The 7,509-nt window shown below is 40.1% G+C and overlaps 1 non-coding gene across 1 annotated transcript; it reads right to left on the bottom strand.

Moving 5' to 3' along the window:
* Positions 1-6,964: 6,964 nt before the first annotated feature.
* On the bottom strand, positions 6,965-7,036 carry trnaq-uug (transfer RNA glutamine (anticodon UUG)). The gene has a single exon. It is a non-coding gene; the product is annotated as a tRNA-Gln (tRNA).
* Between the last annotated feature and the right edge of the window lie 473 nt (positions 7,037-7,509).

Here is a 7,509-nt window from a genome sequence, read left to right as displayed (position 1 = left end):
ACATGTTTTACCTCATCAATGTGGAAAAGCGCAGGCCATCTGGCTTTCAACTCTCCGTCAGTTGAATTTCCCTCCACCACCTCTCTTCTTTGGAAGGAGAATGTTTTTACCATCTTTTCTCTGATGGTTGATGCACATCATTCAGTAGTTCAACTCTCACATTTTCAAGACTTTCATCCGTTTCGCCAGCAGGGTGTGAAGGACAATAGTTGACCTCAGCCTTTTTCGTTTTTTTTACATTTTTTGCTGGACAGCATTCATCTCTTGCTTTGTTTTTTTAAAGCATTTACAGTCACTTCAGGACAGCCAATGTTTCGCATCTTCGTCCTGTAGTTAGCCATTTTATATTTCAGGCTTATCATCCAGCCATAGTAACCAGTGGCAGATGGCTCTTGCAAACAGGGAAATTTTTTGATTAGTGCCCCTGCTACCTCATCTATTTGGTAGTTTTGTGGATATGCTGTATATTGGAAAATTTCCTCAGCCAGCTTCTCTAAGATGCCAGACTTCAGTCCTGGAGTAATCTTCAGTCTATTGCCAGTTTCGCTGAAGGTCTCATTTCCACGCTGAAGCTGCACCTCCACATTGTATGGAAAGCATGGTATGGGAAATGCACGTGGCCATGCACGTGTTCTTAGCTCATTGTCTGAATGTTGCAGAATGATGGTGTTATCAGAGTTGGACGAAGACAATGACATCACACTGAGAGCACTGTGAACGCTTGCTGAATTTTCAGAGGGCCCAGGAGTGCATGGTGTATCCTGTATGTACACCAGCTTGATTGTACTTCTGTCTTGAATGTCTTGTAATGATGCAACATTCATGAACTCATTATTGAAGTCGGGATCCATAAACTGAATACGAAAGTCTCTTTCAATTCCAAATGTTTGGCAAATTGTATTGCATAACTCCGTCAAACTTTTTGGCATTCCTGAATGAAGGTCAAGTCTTCTAAAGTCATCCTCTTCCAAGATGACTCTCAGCTTCAGATGCTCTGCCATTCCTTAATCTAATTATCAAAAGAGAAAAGAAAGCATTTTATTAAACTGGTACTTGGTATTACTGACACATAAGTATAGCTTTTTCTTGAAAAGTAAGGCTGAGTAGGAACATACTGCAACACAGTTGTATTGTGCAGTTAAAATGCATTTTAACTGTACAATATTTTCTGTGTAAAGTGACCAAAAACCCAGACACTATGTTTTGCTGTTTTGTGCTTTGTGTTGCAGTTCTTCCTTTTGAATGTACATTATGTTAGTCACAAATAAATTCATACACATTTATAAGATAAATGGCAACATGAGGGTGATTAGATAAATGTCAGGCTGGTTAATTTCTGTTAAGACAATTCTTAAAGAATTTTTTTCTATCTATACTAAACAAAATTGGTCCTCAAGACAGAAATTTAGGCATCCCTCTTGTTACCTTGTGTATTAGTATATGAACTCATGCAACAAAAACAACATGATTTACCATTATCTAACCTTGTGCATTTATGAATCTTTTAAGTGTCACCATTCGTCGGCCTCCAATCCTGTAATTTGCCAAGGGGTACTGGTCTACCAAGGCATCATGTTGAATGAGGGACACTTTAAATGTAGGATATAACTCAAATGCTCTCAAATGCTCCCAATACCAAGCACTCAGCTCTCTAACAATAAAGCTCAAGCTTTTTTCCACAACAACCATCTGGACAACTTCTCCAAAATCTGGCAAGCCACCAGATGTGCCATGAACAACAATCATGGCATGCCTGTAGTTCACTCCGTTAACGGATGCATTCTTTGTGAGCTGAATGTGGGTAATATCAGGGTATGCATGCTTCAGAGCCTTCTGTACATCCTGATGCAAAATGTCAACAGAGACAGTTGACACAGCTGAGACAGTCAAGCTAGGCTTTTCGTCTGTGGTTGACTCCAGGTGATATGCCATCATGAACTGATGTTTCACTGCCAGGGACAGGAGGATGTTTTTAAAGCAGCGTGTGTGTCGAACAACCTGCTTAAAAAAACTGTGCTTTGCCTCAAACCTCATAGTCCACATTCCAACTAGTGGACCAAAAAATCGAATCAACTGTGGATAATGTTCCACAAAATGATGTTTCGGTGACAGCTTCATACCAGGAAACACCTCTTGTAACCTACATCTGTGGTCACAAATTCTGACTTCAAGGAAAGCAATTGATTGTTCTGTGTGTATTGGCGCAACAACTAGTTCAGCAATATCTTTAAGGTCCAAAATGACCTGCCAGGCTGGCTCATCTGGGGGTACCAACTTTCCAACCAGAAATGGAAGGAATCATAAGAGACTCCAATTTTTGTGAGCATTTCCTCCAATACTTTTTTTTAGCATGAATGTCCTGGGAATAGCATGAGGCCTGTTACGCTTATCTGCCCATTTGTATGGAAATTTCAGAATGGACTCATTGAGTTCATCAAGTGTGAAATATTTTTTTGAAATGAGCAGATTTAGACAGTATGCTAACTCAACTGGTAATATGCCTTCAAAGATGTCATGTGCGACATCAGGAGGGTAGCCCGTACAAACACTAAAATGAGAAAGATGTGCAGAGAACACACATGGCCTTTTAACACCGTAACATGGTTTTGCATTAGCCTGTGCTAAACTTACATGCATTTCATGTGTCTCTTTGCTTCTGAGAGTAAATGCACCTGAGCTCACCTCCCTTTCTTGAATTTCAGACTTTTGTGCCTCACAAAACTGGCAAATGTACTCACCTACAAAACTCTCAATAAAGCCAGCAACCCCGTGTGGTCCCAAATTGTCAGCTATGACACACTGTATTGTGCCCCTAACAAAATCCCCCAAATGAGCAATAAAAATACCTTCATTTTCCAACGTCACAAGATCCTTCAACAAGGGCTCTAGGATCCTTTCATATCCATAACTTTTCACATCTTCAGATCTGCACAGCAAAGCCAAATAAATGGAAGACAACGAAGAACGGCAACCAGGTGCCAAATTGGTCAGAGTCCAATAAACAGCACAGATCTTATGCTTTTTGCGTGATGTGCCAAGCGGATTACATATCTCGAAATCATCAACATACAAATTCAATAGCACACGCAACTCATCTCCTGATAAAAAACTGTTGTCCTTAAAAAACAAACCATCTCTAAATGACCGATAAAGCACTTCTTCCCCTCTTTTCTCTGATATGAAACTGCAATCCAAAACTTTGCTAAGAATGTGACCATCAGTGAAAAGCTTCTGCAAAACTTTTAATACTGGAACATATTGCAGGGTTCTTTCCCTTTTTTATCCAATATATATTCTATGGGTTCCACCACTTTAAAATTGTCCTTGTAGTATTTCTTGCGCTTAAAGGATGTTGCCAAAGGACACCCTTTACCAATTGACCTATAAACAGGATTAGATGTAGACAGAACAGATGCAAGTTCTTTAATTACTGACTGGTCAACTTGCTGACTGTAGCTATTCAATGTGTCTTGTATCACATGTGTTGTACTACACAAAGATGCTGTGCTCAATAAATACTGAAATTCTTCCAGCAATTCATCAATTGCAGCACTTGGCACATGAAAAATATTTTCTAGTTTTAATAACACTGCTGCAAGTTTTTGTTGTATTATGTTGGGCTGATCCTTTGATGTATCTAATTCAACATCAGACTGACTTTCATCACAGAATTCCTCACTGTTTGCAACACCAGACTCAGAACTTTTTGCCACAGAAGCTCCTTGGACTACACCATCCTTAAAATGTTCCAATGAATGCAAGCTGTGCTTCCAACTTTTGTGTGACTTGAAGGTGCTGTATACATTGCATTTGTAATCACAGCCTTTAAACATACAAATTACTGTCTCATTGTTTTTCAGATGATGGCCTATGTGCACAAAATAGTCATGCTCTGATCCAAGTTCTCTACAACCACACAAATGACAAGAAAATGTTGTAAATACGTCAGATTCCTTTAAGGTATTAGGATGATTCCTTGACAAGTGTGAATGAAGTGCATTCCAACTCTTAAAAATGCATGGACAATTTGTATATATGCACTTAATATTATGGCCACGCCCAAAATACCTATGTTTCAGTCTGCAGTGTTTAAGGAGCTCTGATCGACTAGACACTTTAGCACCACAATCTTTACACTGCCACATAAACTAGACAAACAAAGAGAACAAAAGAGAAGGAAAAAACATTAATTAGGGTTTTACAGTCACATTGTGTGCAGGCAGGCTTAATGTAATTCATACCTGAAAGAACCTGCATGTGAACTGATGTTAGTTAATAACCATACGAAGCCCACAGTAGGCAAGAAAGATACAATACTTCAGTTACAGAATATTCATCCTTGATTCATCAGATTTCTGAAAGTTGTGTTTAAAAAAAAGAATCAGTTTGACCTGACAGATCACTTTAACAATTATGTTGGAAACCCATCATAGCACTTACCTAAACAACAGAAAGCCTTCAACAAGTTGAAGATCAGATACCTGACAAAAGGAGCAGAAACACAAATACATAAAAATCAATATGAACTTAAAAAGACAATGTTCTTATCATTATTTAACTTTGTGTCAAGCAGTGACATAGTCACTGACTAGTAAATGATATGATGCAAATAGACTAGATCTATTTGTTGACCTAATAATGTGATGACAAACATAACACAATAATTGGTGTATAAGCTGATCAAATCAATACTTTGAACAGTCACGTGAACTGAACTGGCAGACTACAGTTGTATATCTCCTGAGCTCACCTGGAGCAGCCCTTGTTTTCCTCTGCACAAAGCCGTCGTGTGACGCTAATTAGTCCGCAGCAGCAAAGCACGTTATTATCAGCCTTCACAAACTCCCGCTGATTAAACGCGATTTACTAATAAACGTAAGGGCTGATTAATGTTCCAAAACTCACGCTAGAAGACGGTGAAAACGCTAGCTCAGCAACCTTTAGGCAACGAGCAGCTTATAATGCAACACTCTCCCGACAAGACCGTTTGCTTGTTTTCTCTCAATTTGAATACGAATTTCTCAACACGCACCTGTCACAGAAAACATGATATGACGCGATATAAAGAGAACATTTCGGCATATTATTCTAAGGCAGTAGAAAACTGCCGAAATATTTTTACCATGAAATACATCACTGAGTTATTTTCAGTTCAGGCAGTTTACAATGCAAAATGCTCCACTTACCAAAGAGGTTTCACATTAATAGCAGAAACCGTGATAACCCCGACAAACCTTACCAGTAAGCTTTCACATGTTCAGTTGTGTGCTAAATTGTGTACACTGTAAAATTACAAACGTACATACTTACCACAAGTCAGGAATGGCGAATGTGCAGGCCAGGCAGAAGAAAATGTAAAGCTGCACGGCATTAAATTCTTAATTAAACTATGGCAGACTTTGTTTCTGGTCTCCACGAATTAAAAAGAATTCTAAAAAAAGACTGTAACGATTACTTTTAAGCAACTCACTTGAACTTAGCTAGCTAAAGTTACTCAGAAACATTGACCGTATAGCTGCACCAATATCGCTCTTGAACAAAATTGTGTTTTAAGTATAAATAAACCAAGACTAAAGCAAAAGAAGAAACACATCAATGATTATTAAAAGTTTACTTACCAAAAACTGTCTTGGTAGAATGTTTTACTCCGAGCACATGGCGGTTGCACCAGATTTTGAAAAAAAAATGCATCTGCTAATGGCGCGTGTGTATGGGCATGCGCAAACAATTCAATTCAATTTCAATTCAATTCAATTTTATTTGTATAGCGCCAAATCACAACAGAAGTTGTCTCAGGACACTTTCCATATAGAGCTGGTACAGACCAAGCTCTTTTATCTACAAAGAAACCAACAATTCCCCCATGAGCAAGCACTTGGCGACAGTGGCGAGGAAAAACTTCCTTTTAACAGGCAGAAACCTCGAGCAGAACCAGACTCTGGGTGGGCGGCCATCTGCCTCGACCGGTTGGGTGAGAGAGGAAGAGCAAGAGAGAGAGAGTGAGACAGACAGACAGACAGACAGACAGACAGACAGACAGACAGACAGAAAGAAAAGCAGTCAGAGAGAGAGAGAGAGAGAGAGAGAGACAGAGACAGAGACAGAGAGACAGACATGCAGTCACAGTAACAGTGACAGTGGATGTAATAACAGCAGTAGCAGTTGCAGTGGATGTCAGGCAGGGCCAAGGCAGGAGACGCAGCTGCAATCCACAATCCAGATTCAGCCACTGTCCATGGGAACCTGCAAGACGACAAAGCACAGAGACTCCGGGGAAGGAGCTAAGTTAGTAAGACGCCGTGGTAGGACATGAGAGCGTGCGGATGGAGAGGGACAGAAGGACGGAGGAGCTCGGTGTATCTTTGGATGTCCCCCAACAGTCTAATCCTATAGCAGCATAACTAGGGGCTGGTCCAGGACAAGCCTGAGCCAGCCCTAACTATAAGCTTTATCAAAAAGGAAAGTTTTAAGCCGACTCTTAAATGTAGAGACAGTGTCTGCCTCCCGGACAAAGACTGGAAGATGGTTCCACAGGAGAGGAGCTTGATAGCTAAATGCTCTGACTCCTGTTCTGCTTTTTGAGACTTTAGGAACCATAAGTAGACCTGCATTCTGGGAACGCAGTGTTCGAGTAGGGCAATAAGGTACTATGAGCTCTTTAAGATAAGAAGGTGCCTGGCCACTTATGGCTTTGTAAGTAAGGACGTAAACGGGAGCAGAATGTGGAAATTAAAATGTACATATGTTTTTTCATGCTACATATACCCGAATAAAATGGACTTGTTTTAAATTCCGAAAATATATCCATCCATTATCTATACCGCCTATCCCTTTCGGGGTTGCGGGGGGCTGGAGCCTATCCCAGTTACAATGGGCGAGAGGCGGGGTACACCCTGAACCGGTCGCCAGCCGATTGCAGGGCCAAGAGAGATGAGTGGGGAATACGTTGTATTCCTTATAAGTTAGGTCCCACTGAGACTTGAACTCAGATCACTGGATTCAAAGTCCAGAGTGCTCAGCATTACACCATGGAACCACCACACTGACAACAGAAATATTCCGAAAATATATGTTGGAATTAATTAAATTATTTAAGAATAGATGCAAAACACATTAAATTCTATGAAGCAGACTAGATTAAAACATGGTACATCTAAAAGGGGTCAGAATCATTTTTTTCAGTGTGGAAAAGCATTGGGATAGATTTTCTGTAAAAACTGGAGGTTTTGTTGGGTGGGAGCACAGATGAATGTAAAGAGGGTCTGAAGTGTCTATCATAAAAATGAACAAGCTACTGACAACAACAACAGACCATAATAGCCCATGGGGCTATATTGCCTTATTAAAAAAATGAGATGCATGCATCCAGATATCAAGTAAAGTCTGTGGCCTACACCTGAGGAACATCAGTCGGGCTTCATTCTGCACTATACAACTAATCTGATGAAAACTGATGAAAGATTAATGAGGATGAAATGAGGACCAGCACTGCTGAGTGTCTGAGTATTG

Source organism: Chaetodon trifascialis, chromosome 4 (genome assembly GCF_039877785.1).
Source record: "Chaetodon trifascialis isolate fChaTrf1 chromosome 4, fChaTrf1.hap1, whole genome shotgun sequence".
NCBI classification, from domain to species: Eukaryota; Metazoa; Chordata; class Actinopteri; order Chaetodontiformes; family Chaetodontidae; genus Chaetodon; species Chaetodon trifascialis.
This window is presented reverse-complemented; position numbering and strand designations above follow the sequence as displayed.